Source organism: Hyperolius riggenbachi, chromosome 9, assembly GCF_040937935.1.
Source record: "Hyperolius riggenbachi isolate aHypRig1 chromosome 9, aHypRig1.pri, whole genome shotgun sequence".
NCBI classification, from domain to species: domain Eukaryota; kingdom Metazoa; phylum Chordata; class Amphibia; order Anura; family Hyperoliidae; genus Hyperolius; species Hyperolius riggenbachi.
Genome location: NC_090654.1, coordinates 217,891,084 through 217,905,807, shown reverse-complemented (window position 1 = coordinate 217,905,807; position 14,724 = coordinate 217,891,084). Strand labels below are relative to the sequence as shown.

At 43.7% G+C, this 14,724-nt stretch overlaps 1 protein-coding gene across 4 annotated transcripts in view; it reads right to left on the bottom strand.

The window, feature by feature from the left end:
- PLXNB1 (plexin B1) overlaps positions 1–14,724 on the bottom strand; it is a 319,785-nt gene that overhangs the window by 191,898 nt on the left and 113,163 nt on the right. For all 4 annotated transcript variants that reach the window (XM_068254005.1, XM_068254008.1, XM_068254007.1 and 1 more), the window contains exon 2: positions 8,415–8,471. The gene's annotated coding sequence lies outside the window, so the exon portion shown is untranslated. The remainder of the gene's footprint in view (positions 1–8,414; positions 8,472–14,724) is intronic.

Genomic DNA, 14,724 nt, shown 5'->3' with positions numbered 1-14,724 from the left:
CAAGTCTGAAGTTTGCCAATGAACACCTGAATGATTCTGTGAGTGACTGGGAGAAGGGGCTGTGGTCTGATGAGACCAAAATAGAGCTCTTTGGCATTAACTCAACTCGCTGTGTTTGGAGGAAGAAAAATGCTGCCTATGACCCCCAAAACACCGTCCCCACCGTCAAGCATGGGGGTGGAAACATTTTGCTTTGGGGGTGTTTTTCTGCTAAGGGCACAGGACAACTTAATCCCATAACGGGAAAATGGACGGAGCCATGTATCGTGAAATCCTGAACGACAACCTCCTTCCCTCTGCCAGGAAACTGAAAATGGGTCGTGGATGGGTGTTCCAGCACGACAATGACCCAAACCATACAGCAAAGGCAACAAAGGAGTGGCTCAAGAAGAAGCACATTAAGGTCATGGAGTGGCCTAGTCAGTCTCCGGACCTTAATCCAATAGAAAACCTATGGAGGGAGCTCAAGCTCAGAGTTGCACAGAGCATGGGCGTCCGCAGAAAATTTTCCAGGGGGGGGGGGGCAAAAAGTGGGGAGCAAAAAGAGGGGCGGCAAATTTGGGCTGCTGTTGTGTGGCGCGCGTAGTGCGCCAAAAAATGGAGCTACGCCGAGAAATGGGTGTGGTCATGAACCAGAATGTGGGTGTGGTCGTGGGTGGAGACAAGTTTACATGAACTAAGCAATGGTGGGACATTAGATTAGGACAGTGGTGGCGAACCTTTTGGAGGTCGAATGTCCAAACTGCAAAGTCACTTTACTATCACAAAGTGCCAACAGCAATTTAAACTAAATACAAACGTTTTAACTCATACATGAACATTATGGAAAATTAAGTTGAAAATAAACTGTGAAGATAAACCATTTCATCCATCGTACTCCTGAAAAAAATTATTCATTTTTTTTTAGAACCTCCCAGTTTCATTTTCTGTTTTAAAAAGCGGAAAAAGTAGGTTTAATGCTATTGTCTCATATGATGAGGATTCAGCTTTTTCCATAGTCTCGCAGTTAGCAATCATGTGACCTCCAACAAGACAAATTCAGCAATCATGAGCCCCCCCCCCCCCCATCAAGACAAATTCAACAATCATGAGGCCCCCAACATGACCAACTCAGCAATCATGAGGCCCCCAACAAGACCAACTCAGCAATCATGAGGCCCCCAACAAGACAAATTCAGCAATCATGAGGCCCCCAACAAAACAAATTCAGCAATCATGAGGCCCCCAACAAAACAAATTCAGCAATCATGAGGCCCCCAACAAGACAAATTCAGCAATCATGAGGCCCCCAACAAATCATGAGGCCCCCAACAAGACAAAGTCAGTAACCATGAGGCCCGCAACAAGACAAATTCAGCAGTCATGAGGCACATAAATAGACAGCTTTTCACATAAATAGGCAGAATACCCCCTTAATATGTAGACACCTCTCACCTGGCAGCAGTTCCCCAAAATACACTCAATCTGACAGCAGTGGTTCCCCAAAAATAGGTAGCCCCAGGTCTATAGGTGTCCCCAGAATAGGTGGCCAGCGGTATAGATGTCCCCAGAACTGGTAGCCAGGGGTAGAGATGTCCCCAGAACAGGTAGCCAGGGGTATATGTCCCAGTATATGTAGGCAGGGGGTATATGTCTCAGTATATGTAGGCAGGGGTTATATGTCCCAGTATATGGAGCCAGGGGTATATGTCCCAGTATATGTAGGCAGGGGGTATATGTCCCAGTATATGTAGGCAGGTGTATATGTCCCAGTATATGTAGCCAGGGGTATATGTCCCAGTATATGTAGGCAGGGGTATATGTCCCAGTATATGTAGGCAGGGGTATATGTCCCAGTATATGTAGGCAGGGGTATATGTCCCAGTATATGTAGGCAGGGGTATATGTCCCAGTATATGTAGGCAGGGGTATATGTCCCAGTATATGTAGGCAGGGGTATATGTCCCAGTATATGTAGGCAGGGGTATATGTCCCAGTATATGTAGGCAGGGGTATATGTCCCAGTATATGTAGGCAGGGGTATATGTCCCAGTATATGTAGGCAGGGGTATATGTCCCAGTATATGTAGGCAGGGGGTATATGTCCCAGTATATGTAGCCAGGGGTATATGTCCCCAGAAAAAGTGGCCATGTGTGCAGGAGGAGGGGAGCAGCGGAGAGAAGAGGGAGAGCTATGGGCACTCACCTTAGGGGGCTCTCCCTCCCTCTCTCGCTCTCCCCTCCGGAGTCCGGAATGAAGTGTGCAGCGGCTGGCAGCGGGCGGAACTTACCTCCACTCGTCGCACGCGCCGGATGGATTAGCCGCTACTCTGGCCTGATCCAGACCAGAGTGCGGCACCAGAACTTCCGGCGCAGGAGCGAGAGGAGGTAAGTTCCGCTCGCTGCCATCCGCTGCACACTTCATTCCAGAGGGGACAGCGAGGGAGAGAGAACCCCCTAAGGTGAGGGAAGGGGGGGGGGGGGGGGGAGACGTCTGCCCTTCCCCACTGTGCCCATAGCTCTCTCTCTTCTCTGCGCTGTTCCCCTCTTGCTGGCTGCACGGGCACGCGGCCAGGGGGGGGGGCAGCGGGCGGCCAGGCTCGGGCAGATGCCCGGTTTTGCCATATGTGCGGACGCCCATGGCACAGAGACAGCCTCGAAACCTTAGGGATTTAGAGATGATCTGCAAAGAGGAGTGGACCAACATTCCTCCTAAAATGTGTGCAAACTTGGTCATCAATTACAAGAAACGTTTGACCTCTGTGTTTGCAAACAAGGGTTTTTCCACTAAGTATTAAGTCTTTTTTTGTTAGAGGGTTCAAAAACTTATTTCACTCAATGAAATGCAAATCAGTTGCTATCTTTTATTTGAGGTTATTTTTTCGATTTTCCTTTTGATGTGCTATCTGCCACTGTTAAAATAAACCTACCATTGAAATGATACGGTTCTGAGACTTTTCATTTCTTTGTCATTGGACAAACTTACAAAATCAGTGAGGGGTCAAATAATTATTTCCTCCACTGTATATGTGTTTATTTCTAGGTTAGCATGGGTGTCACTTGTTTTTTAATGTCTTCAATTATCAGTTTCATTTTCTTTTTCTCTCCCTTTACTTTCTGCTCTACTCTCTCATTTTCTCGTCTTTGTAGTTAGCAGCTTTCCTTATTTCTATGACACTGGTCTCTCTTCTGATCCATCCTCCAGGGGCAGCAACTCTTTCTCTACTTCCTGGTTCTCCTGTACATGTGATATGCGGGAGATCGAGGCAGGCAAAGAGCAGACACCACAGCAGAGGATTGCTTGGATGGGAGACCTGGAGCAGTGTAGTACCAGATCTGGATCAGGCGAGACTATTCTGGAAGCACCTCCGCTGCCGCTATTCTGCTATTAGGGGAACATAGAAGTGGGGCCACGACATACACATAATTAAGGCGCCAGGAAATGTAGGCGCAGAGCAAAGCAGAGAACGTCTCTCCCTGCAAAAGTCTCGGCAGCATTCATTTCTATTTCCCTTCCAGGCCGCCATGAACTCAGGGGCAACATTTAATTCAGTTGCCAGCTATTGATCCTCCGGTTCCCCAGCTGCAGCTCACTTTCCATTTCGGCAACTACGGCTACTGCGCCTGCGTGGCCGTGTACGTCTTTGCTACTGTTGCCGGCAGCGTCCTGCGCAGTCTGAGAAAACTTTGTGCTGTGCCTAGCCAGAACGCTTTCAGTGACGTGAGCAGGGGGGCGAGGATACGTGGCCAGGGCCACCCAAGCGCAGTGGTTGTCGATTTGTAAGTCGGCCAAATGGAAAAAAGAGCCACGGCGGGGGACTGGAGGATCCTTGAGGTTGGTGTGGACTCCCTGCAGGACGTCTGCAGGGGGCCAGTAGAAGAAGTGAAACTTAAAAAGAAAAAAAAAAAAAAACACAAACCTTAAAGAACCCCTTTAAGTTTTTGAAAAACCTCACTGTAGATTACCTTTAAAATGCTGGATTTTGGAAATCACCTTTAAATGTACTCTCGCTTGTCAGGAGGCCTCCCCAGGCCATCTGCCATAGCAGCCTTTCACAATGCCCAACAGTGAGGTACCAGCCCGCCGAAGACGACTGAAGAACGCGTTCCCGTGCGGAATGTACAAGCCCCATTCAGTGAGCTAATTATGGTTTTGTGATTTCACAGGAAGCAGTAAAATGCTTTATTTTGTAGGTTTTTATTTAAAATGGAGGCACAATGAGCAGCAGAGAGAAGAAAGCCGCCCTGCCTCTGGGAGGACTGTGAATGGGTGCAGGATCAGGATGAATGCCGCATTCTAAATGGAGAAAAATTGTAGTTGAAAAGCTTGAGAGGAAACCGTATTTAAGGCAATTATTCCTTGTTCTGCAATAGGCAGAAAAGGTTTCAGAAAGCAGAATAGAATACAATAAGCCTGAAATACTTGAAAATCTATCCCAAGACATATACACAACAAATATCAGGCTTCCTTACGCTCAACAAAAATGAGGGGCCGGGCTGTTATAGGGTAAATGGAGTTATAAGTTTGTTTTTTAAACTCCCAAATTGATTGCTGGTGTGTAATACATCTGTAATGCAAGTTAGCTTTCGGAACAGGCCTAATAAGCCCCTGGCTGCCAGTGGGCTTCCCCTTTACCAGCAATAAAGAGCCTTCCGCCCCTCTCTCGGTGTCCTCATTCCAGCACAGTCACCTCACGTTTAAGGCATTTACCAACTGCAGCACGGCATTGTAGTGGTTAGCACTTTCCCCTTGCAGCGCTGGGTCCCTGGTTTGATTCCCAACCAGGGCACTACCAGGGACATGAGTGCTTACAAAGCCTTCCAAGGTTTCCAAGAGGTGGCAAATTGAAATGGGGGGAGGGCAGTGCTGCAATAGGGACACCGTGAGAGGACAATGAAGGCTCTATGGGATTTAGAGCCTACCCTCTCCATAGGCAAGTACCGTATGTGACTTTTTAAGACTCTTGTAAGCATGAAAGGACACAGACAGAGTACCGCGCCGGCTGGATCATGTAAGGATTCCGCTGTAGCTCTTTACTCTGCAATTGCGGATACAGGAGGCTTAGCAGAATTGGAGACGCTGTAGAAAAGCTCTTTGATGTTGTGTAGGTGCCCACGGGGAATACATGAGGCGTATGGGAGGGGGGAATGAGGTAAAAGTTGTTGTTTTTCTGCAGTAGCCATGCTGACAGGAGGCTTGGCGGGGGAGGGGCCGCCTTGGAAAAAGTTGTCAGTATTCTGTACATGGGTAAAGACAGCTTGGGTGGGAGATGTTCCACAAGACGCCCGTAGATGCGCCAGGTTTAGTATCTTTTTATTTTTTCCCAGGTTTTTGTCTTGTGGTCCGAAAAATATGGTTAATTCAGATCAAGCTTAAAGAATGCCTAAAATGAGTAAAAAGCGGAGGACTTCCATCTTTACCCCCCATTCCAGTTGCTTGCATATCATGCTCCTTTGGGGACAACTAGTTTGAGTCACACATCTGCAACAGGTATGCAGCCAGCGAGAGACGTGTCTGATCTGCATACTCGATAGAGAAAGCACTACAAGAGGCAGAATAACAAGCAAACAGAATTCCTAAAAGGAAGTCAGTAATGGCTTCTTAGACTTTTCTCTCAGTTTAAGTTTCCATCAACCCCTTCCCCTCCCCCAGGATGAGTATTTACGTTCCTAAAAAACACCATTTTACCTCGCTGGGACAGACACTAGTCTCTTGACGCCGCGCACTCCTGTGCTAGTTCTCGCCACTGATTGTTGGATCGGAGATGAACGAAAGGGAATGCAGTTCCTATTCATCTACCACACGTCCCTGTGTCAATGATCGCCGGCATCAATGAGATGCCTGCATTGTATCTTTTGTAATAACGTCCACGCATTACTTCCGGTTTAGCGCATACTTATACTACGCTAATAGGAAATAATGCATGAGGACATCTTGTAGCCTAATAATAAAATTACACATACATACATACATACATTTTAATAAAAAAGACTCACACTTTTAAAATTAACGCCTTCCCTCCCGCAGTGCCCAAATACATTTTTTTGCATTTAAAAAAAAAAAATGACAATGAAAAAAAATATAGTTTCCTTAGGGACTGAATTTTTTTTTTTATGCATGTCAAGTGGGTATATTACTGTTATTTTTTAATTTATGAGCTGGTAATTAGTGATGGACGCAATACTGAAAAAAAGAACCCTTATTTTCAAATAAAATATATGCGCCATACATTGTACTAGGGATATATTTTAAAAGTTGCCATAACCGGGACAAATAGGCAAATTAAATGTGTGGGTTTTATTCACTGTAGAACATTTTATTTTAAAACTATACTGTAATGGCCAAAACCTGAGAAATATTTTTTTTTCTAATATTTTAATATTCCAATTTGCAAAATAAAGAAGTTTTAGATCGGCACTAGATGCAGCTGGCAGCCTAGGCAGGGTTAAGTGGTACACCTACTGTGCCTCCGGAGAACAGCAGTAATTGTAGCTTCAGTAGAATGAAAAGATCCAGGCACCAATGGTGTTGCAAATTCCACTTGTTTATTTCATCCCCACCCGACAAAACACACATCAGGGCTAAGTCTAAAAGACTTAAAGAGACACTGAAGCGAAAAAAAAAATATGATATAGTGAATTGGTTGTGTACTATGAATAATTACTAGAAGATTAGCAGCAAAGAAAATATTCTCATACTTTTATTTTCAGGTATATAGTGTTTTTTTCTAACATTGCATCATTCTATAATATGTGCAGATTACACAACACTCAGCATTCAAAATGAGTCTTTCAGAGCAGTCTGTGAAGTAATGACCTCTCCTCTGGCAGAGAAAAAGTAAACAGTTTACTTACAGTTGAGATAATAAAAGTCAGATAACAGCCCTCTCCACGACTAACTTAGTCGGAGAGCTTAATTGCTTTTTTGCATAGAGTTAACAACTGGAGTTTCTCAACTCTTCCTGTACTGGAAACAATTAGACTGATGTATCTAATCTTAATGTTTTATTTCTTAGCTGTACTACACATACAAATCATAATATCATAATTTTTTTTTCGCTTCAGTGTCTCTTTAAAAGACTTAGCCCTGCTGTGTGTTTTGTCGGGTGGGGATGAAATAAATAAGTGGAATTTGCAACACCATTGGTGCCCGGATCTTTTCAGTCTACTGAAGCTACGATTTTAATATTCAGTTAGAATAAAATAATTTAGTAAAAAGTACCAACTCAAAGAAAGCCTAGATAGTTTTGTTGTGATAAGTAGTAATAAAGTTATAGTCGAATGAATGGAAAGATCGCTGAAAGGTGAAAATTGCTCTGGTTTGTAAAGGTGAAAACACTTGGAGGTGAAGTGGTTAAAGGGAACCTGAAGCAAGAGGGATGTGGAGGCTGCCATATTTCTTTCTTTTTAAACAATACCAGTTCCCTGCAAGCCCTGCTGATCATTCTGTCATTAATTATGTCTAAATCATGAAACAAGCATACAGTTAATCCAGTCAGACTTTAGTCAGAGCATCTTATCTGCATGCTTGTTCAGGGTGTATGGATAAAAGCATTAGAGGCAGAGGATCAGCAGGCCAGGACATAGCCAGGTAACTGGCATTTAAAATTAATCGTCAGCCTACATATTCCTCTGACTTCAAGTTCCTTTAAAGCCCAACACAATCCAAGATTGAACAAAGCAAATACAAACCGCAATCAGGATAGTAAGTGGATGTAAACAGAATACAGACGCTAAGTGCTGGATGAAATATCTGTTTTACGGGTCAAATGTGCATCCTACCACAGTACAGCTTGCTTCCTTTCCTCTCCAGATTAAGCTGGAGGGTGAGGCCGTCATGTGACCATGTGACACCCAAAGCAGGTGGAACAATACATTCCAGAGCACATTTCTCAGCATCCCTGCATTGAAGCGCAACGATCTGTCTACATTAAGAGGCGGTACTTTGTAGCTTACAGGAAGCAGATGTGATCAACTGCAACACCCCAATGCGAATAGGAAAATAACAGGACGTTTTAAGCCCATACAGGTAGGTGCACAGCTACAGGTAAGGCAGGTAAAACATAAATAAAATCAACATCAATCAACAAGATTGCTTCCAAAATTTGCCTCGTTTAACTTTATATTTGGTTAGGCTTTAAAGTAAAGTGACATCGGAAATGACAGCGGAAAGACAGACTGGTGCTTGTGGCCCTCTAAAGTAGTCTTTAAATGCCAAATTTATTGCAAATGGAAATTTCTGCCATTCTCACACATGATGAATATAAATGTCATTGTATCGCTCCTGGCTAGCTGTTCCCATCTACACAGGTGGATAATGTATCACGGAAAAATGGTTCTCCTGTGAATTGTATACAGCAGTAAAAGGACAGCTGCTAGATAGCATCAGCATGATAGGAACTCTCTGATAGTCACTAATACACAAAGACACTTACCATTTGTCCTTGCTGAAGTGTCTGCAATCAGGTCTTCCTCGTTTATATTCCACTGAGCTGAAACACAGCAATGGAAATCCAACTTAAAAGTGTGCTGCCATGCACAATACATAAATTCAACATTAATCATAACTGGACACAAAACAACTTCATCATCTCCTCCTTTAAACCTTAAAGGACCACTAAAGTAAAAAAAGGAATCATTTAAAATATGACAAAAGCGACAGGTTTTGGACTAGTCCATCTCCTCCTCAGGGATTTTCAGTGTTTTTTTTTTTAAATAATTTCCTGGATGGCAGTTGTTAAACATGCCAAATGAAAAATACCAGTGCCATTGAAGTTTAGGTGCCCCATAGGCACCCATATTAATATTTGGGCACCTGAAATGCTCGATAAAATGTACGAACTGTAGATCTAGAGCTCAGGTATGATCGCATTTGGGGACCATGGGAAGCTCTTGATGGTCAAAGAGGATTGTTTAGTTCCTTATGGATACAACCACCAGCTTCTCCAGGAGACCCATGATACGGTAAGTACTCTATCTTCATTTCTTGAGTGGATGGGATCCGGCCTGACCCAATCTGTTTTGCTTTATAAGAGTATGTTGGTCATGTTTTAGTTACTATTCCAACTGCTGCTGTTGTAGTTCCCGTTTTATTCCTTTTTCCTAAACTCTAGGTATTGTAAAATGTTTTATCTCAAGGCCATTGCTCCATTTACATAATAGAGCTGGATGTCGGCTTGTCTGTTTGCATTGGACAGTTTATTCTGCTGTTGATTTCTTTATTGGTCTGTCCTTAAAATGTCACCCTCTCATCATTCATATGATAATTTTTGTATTCTGAGGTAGACACTACATGTATGGCTGATGTAATAGTTTCCTAATTTTTGAAGAACGATTGTTTCTTTCCTTTGGTATTTCCTGTTCGTCTGACAGTACATTGCTTTGTCCATTATGACTTTTTAAATTTAATAAAAAAAACAGTGTTAAAAAAATAAATAAATTACAAACTGTGGCTAAAAATATAGTGGATAAAAAAAAAAAAAAAAAAAAATAGTCATGGGTGACGCCCAACTTCTGAGGCACCTCCAGCACCTAAAAATGTAATGTTTTACTGGGAGTCTTCTCCTAGCATGCATGGCTACATGAACCCATCCTTCCCACACTGCTTCTTCAACATTATGAGTGTCCCAAAGACTTTTTTCGCAAAGATTTTGGACACATTTTATACATAAGCTTTAAAAAATGAAAGCTTAACAATTTGAACGTAATTTGTGGGACATGACTTTAGTTCCAAGTTACCTTTTGTGCGCTTCTAAAGTTATCAACCGCAATTTTTTATTTTTATTATTATTTTCCAAATAGTTTCTCCAGTCAGTCCTCAGACTCTTTCCTGAAGGTTGTAAGATATCTAGAGATGCTTGACTGACTAAAAGGGCGGGAAGGTTTGTGCTGCTTGGCTGTGACTGACATGATAGATAGGGCAGATTCTCCCTGTCAGAAGTTGCTCATCATAGTCATCACAGGACAACCCCACTAAACCATTGTTCAACCTTGTGGAATGACACAAAACGCAGCAGACATGGTTATTTTTACTTTGAAGTAGATAAGAAACTAGAAATAGATAGTTTTGTGGTATTATTTTGTATTTATGTATCGGATACTATTACTTCCCATAATGGATACCTGATGCCTGTTTTTTTTTGGGGGGGGGGGGGGGGGCAACATAGGAGCTGCCATCTTGCTGATGTCAGCATTAGGGATGGTCAATGAGATGCAAATTAAGTTCATACTGGATCATGCAAATTCTTCCTGCAAACGTATGCAGCTTGAAAAACTGACCATTTGAGCCCTACTAAAACACATTACAAAATGACAAAAAGGGATGTAGTGTACTGCTCAACCCCCCAGTGAGGACAGTGCAGGAACCTGGAAGCTTCACTCCATTAAAACTGGAGGAAAAAAAACGAGATGGTCCACAATTGTCCAATATCGTTTTCAAAACTTTATTCAAAATGAGAACCAGCATCACATGTGACATATTTCAGACCGCCATTGCGGTCAGAAACATGTCAGCTACATGTGAGGCTGGTTCTCCTTCTGGATAGGTCTTGAATAAAGTTTAAAGACGACATTTGACAAGTGCGTTAGATCTCCTTTCTTACTCCACATTATAATGCATATAGGAATAATACTGGAATTATTTTGCTTATGAATAAAGTTGTAAATGTATCAAGTAGTAAAGTGCCTTACTTGGGGTGAGGGATTTGCGCTCGCTATGTCAAAACAGCACAGCATTGTTATGTCTTGCATAAATATGTGACCCCCTTGATTAATCACATGACCTGTAAAAGCCTGAGTCATGCTAATACCACCCACTGACTAAGGTCATTATGTGTCAGGTGGGGAATCCCAAGGCATCTTAATCTGATGGGAAAATGTAAAGATGTTTGCATTATACACCAAGAGACAACAACATACTTCATACCAGAGGACTTCTTACTTGCTAGTAAGACGTATTATCCATACAATACGGTTACCGCTTTTAAAACCTGATCCTCTTAGGCATCTCTGTAGCAAAATACTCCAGGCATTGTAAGTAGCAATAATTGACTGGGATAAAGCACAAGTGTTTCTTTTAGATCCGTTTAGAGACTTGGTCACACAGTTTCTCTATATGTATTATTAAAAAGAGGCACTGCAACAACATAAGAATGTAACCCATTATTCAGGCTTACCAGTTTTACGTGAATTATCCTTGTTTCATTGTCAGAAACACTTCCTATATGTATGTACTTCTGTATATCTGTACATAACCCACCCGCTTAGAGATTTTTAGCCTAGGCTATTTAGTTATGCAGTCTTCTGCCCCAGAGCATTCTGGGAGAACAGGCGTTTCTGATCATATTGTACCACATAAGAAACATTCCGCAGTGATGCTCTTTGCCAGCAGTAAAGATGTCACCACCTGTGATAAACTTCAGAATGTAAATCAGGGAGAGTAGTGAATTTACAATGGGCAAACACTGACTAAATTTAATAAATCGTGTAAAATAAAAGCAATTTTAATCATTGAGTTACATTCAGGAAAGTTGCTCTCTATTTTTAATGATTAGATTTTTATTATTACTCTATTCAGATCCTGGACACTAGCCACACCGCCCAACTTTTGGAAATTAGGAAGTGGGGCACTTCTCAGTGTAAAGACATTAGGCAAAGAACACGTCATGCCATGAATCAATCTGCAAGAAACACTATCAGACCTCTGCAGGTGCTACAAAGGTCACGAAGGAATACTGGGAAAACAAACTACATATGAGTAAGAGTAACCAGGGCTGTGGAGTCGGTCCAAAAATCCACAGACTCCGACTCAGACTCCTCAGTTTAGGATTCCACCGACTCCGACTCCAAGACTCCTCTAATTTGCATATTACAATTTTGTTGATTAAAAGTATGTAACGTGAAATTCGTCTCTTAAAGAGACACTGAAGCGAGACTAAATCTCGCTTCAGGTCTTATATATAGCAGGGGCACGTGTGCCCCTGCTAAAACGCCGCTATCCCGCGGCTTAACGGGGGTCCCTTCACCCCCAACCCACCCCCCGCAAACCTGGGTCGGAAAAAGGTCGCTGGAGCTGATCTTCCTGGAGGCAGGGCTAACGGCTGCAGCCCTGCCTCCAGTCGCGTCTATCAGACGCGCATCGCCGCCTCTCCCCCGCCCCTCTCAGTGAAGGAAGACTGAGAGGGGCGGGGGAGAGGCGGAGGTACGCGTCTGACAGACGCGCATGGGGCAGGGCTGCGGCGGTTAGCCCTGCCCCAACCAGGAAGCGCTCCCCCGCTGCTCGGAGGGGGTTTGGGGGGACAGGGACCCCCGTTAAGCCGCGCTATAGCGGCGTTTTAGCAGGGGCACGCATGCCCCTGCTAGCTATGAGGTCTGAAGCGAGATCTATTCTCGCTTCAGACTCTCTAACTGCCAACGCTTAGGAATTTTACAAGACAACTGAAGTGAGAAGGATATGTAGACTACTATATTTATTCCCTTTAGACTAAAACTAGTCCTTGGTAAGAGTACTTGTAAAAGGTACAAACCGGAACAAAGAACATCTATCAGGCCCTAGGCAATGTAAGTGTGGGTACATGTAAGAATGATGTGCAGGTACTCTGCAGGGAAATGAGGAGATTCTGGGTGACAGACAACACCTCTGTGTTCAATGTGCACAGCATTCTCAGTGGATTCCCTGCAGCTCTGTGGGGAGTGCATATGTAATGTATAGTACTACTGTGTAACAACGTAAACCTGAGACAGATGAAATTAAAGTTTTATACATACCTGGGGCTTCCTCCAGCCGCCTTCAGGATAATCAGTCCCTCGTTGTCCTCCTCCACCACCTGGATCTTCTGCTATGAGTCCAGGTACTTGAGCCTGTCAGGCGTAGTGCGCATGCACATACTCCGCCGCCAGGAGCATACTACACCTGTGCAGCACTATTGCGCAGGTGCAGAATGTTCCTGGCTGTGGGAGCGGCATGCGGCCGGACAGCGCTGACTGGCTGAATTACCAGGACTCATAGCAGAAGATCCGGGTGGTGGAAGACAGTGAGGGACTGATTAGCCTGAAGGGGGCTGGAGGAAGCCCCAGGTATGTATAAAACTTTACTTTTCATCCGTCTCAGTTTCCCTTAGAGTTGGGCGAACAGTTCGGCTGTGTTAGCCGAACTGCAGCCGAACTGTTCGGCTGCCCAACCTGTCATTTTGCTGTGGCTCTTACTACTTCCGGGTCGCAATGACCCGGAGTAGTACGTCTGCGCTGGCCCGGCGGAGGGCGTCCTAGAGTGACGTCACACACATGCGCAGAGAGTGCCCGGCAACGGGAGCGCGATCTAGGACGCGCTCCACCGGGCCAGCGCAGACGTACTACTCCGGGTCATTGCGACCCGGAAGTAGTAAGAGCCACAGCAAAATGACAGGTTGGGCAGCCGAACAGTTCGGCTGCAGTTCGGCTAACTCAGCCGAACTGTTCGCCCAACTCTAGTTTCCCTTTAATTTGTAGTCACCAAACCAAATTTTAATAACATATCAAATTATTTGATTTCATCAGCAAAGGGAGTGCATACATTTGCATAAATCAGCATCAATGCAGAATTATTTCCATCTCGTTGACCATCTCTATTAGTGACACAGCTACACATCAGGCTTTATACTTACAGCATAGATGTTATTTCGTATTTATAAGAGATTCCTGTGTACACATCATATATACTGTACAGTCACAATCAGATATGTATATCTGACTTTAAAAATACGGGGACAGCTTTATTGAAGCAGCACAAGTAACTAATTTTGATTGGTTTATTTCATTTTTGTAGACTAAGCACAGCTATTACTGTATATATACATTATTTTTAATGACTATTATCTGAGAAATAGAACATTTTATCATATTTTCTATTTTAATTACAGTTACAAATTCATTAGGAGTCGGAGTCGGAGCATTTTTTCCCGACTCAGACTCCAGGCACCCAAAATTGCCCGACTCCACGACTCCGACTCCACAGCCCTGTGAGTAATGCACATTTTAACGCCTGACAACGGCTCTGGTTTAAGATCTGCATTCATAGGTTCTGAAACATAACACAGGGTGTAGGGCAAGGGTGTCAAACTCAAATACAAAGTGGGTCGAAATTCTACACTGCGACCTAGTCGCGGGCCAACCTCAATGTCTACTGGCCACCTTCCTCTCTTATAAAGTTCTCTGGTGTCTAGTAGTCCTCCCTCCCTCCCCTATACAGCCCCCTGGTGTCTAGAGACCCCCAGCCTCCCCTATACAGTTCCCTAGTGTTAAGTGCTTTCTAACTACCTCCCCATATGGCTTCCCTGGTGTTCCAGGGCTTCACCTCCAATATAGCTTCCCTGGTGGTCTAGAGTGTGCCAAACATAATACAAAGTGGGGAAACCGCTTGAGGGCCAAATTGAATGGCTCTGAGGGCCGGAGTTTGACATACATAGAGTAGAGCATCACACTTAAGGCCAGGTCTAGTAAACGTGGCATGCAGGGTCTGTGATGAAATAGGTAGACAAACAATATACACAATACCAAGTGCTCCCTTAGCGCATGTATGAAATGCCTGGGCAAGAGGCATGTAAATGCAACCCACTGCACAATGCTCAAATAATGCTTGCGTAAATTCAAACAAAACACTGTGTGTACTTTTCCAAGAATTTAAAACAACATCCATGTGAATTAAACTTCTACTCTTGCAGTCTTCTAGTAGTTAAGTTTTATACAGGTCTAAACATATGACATAAAAGA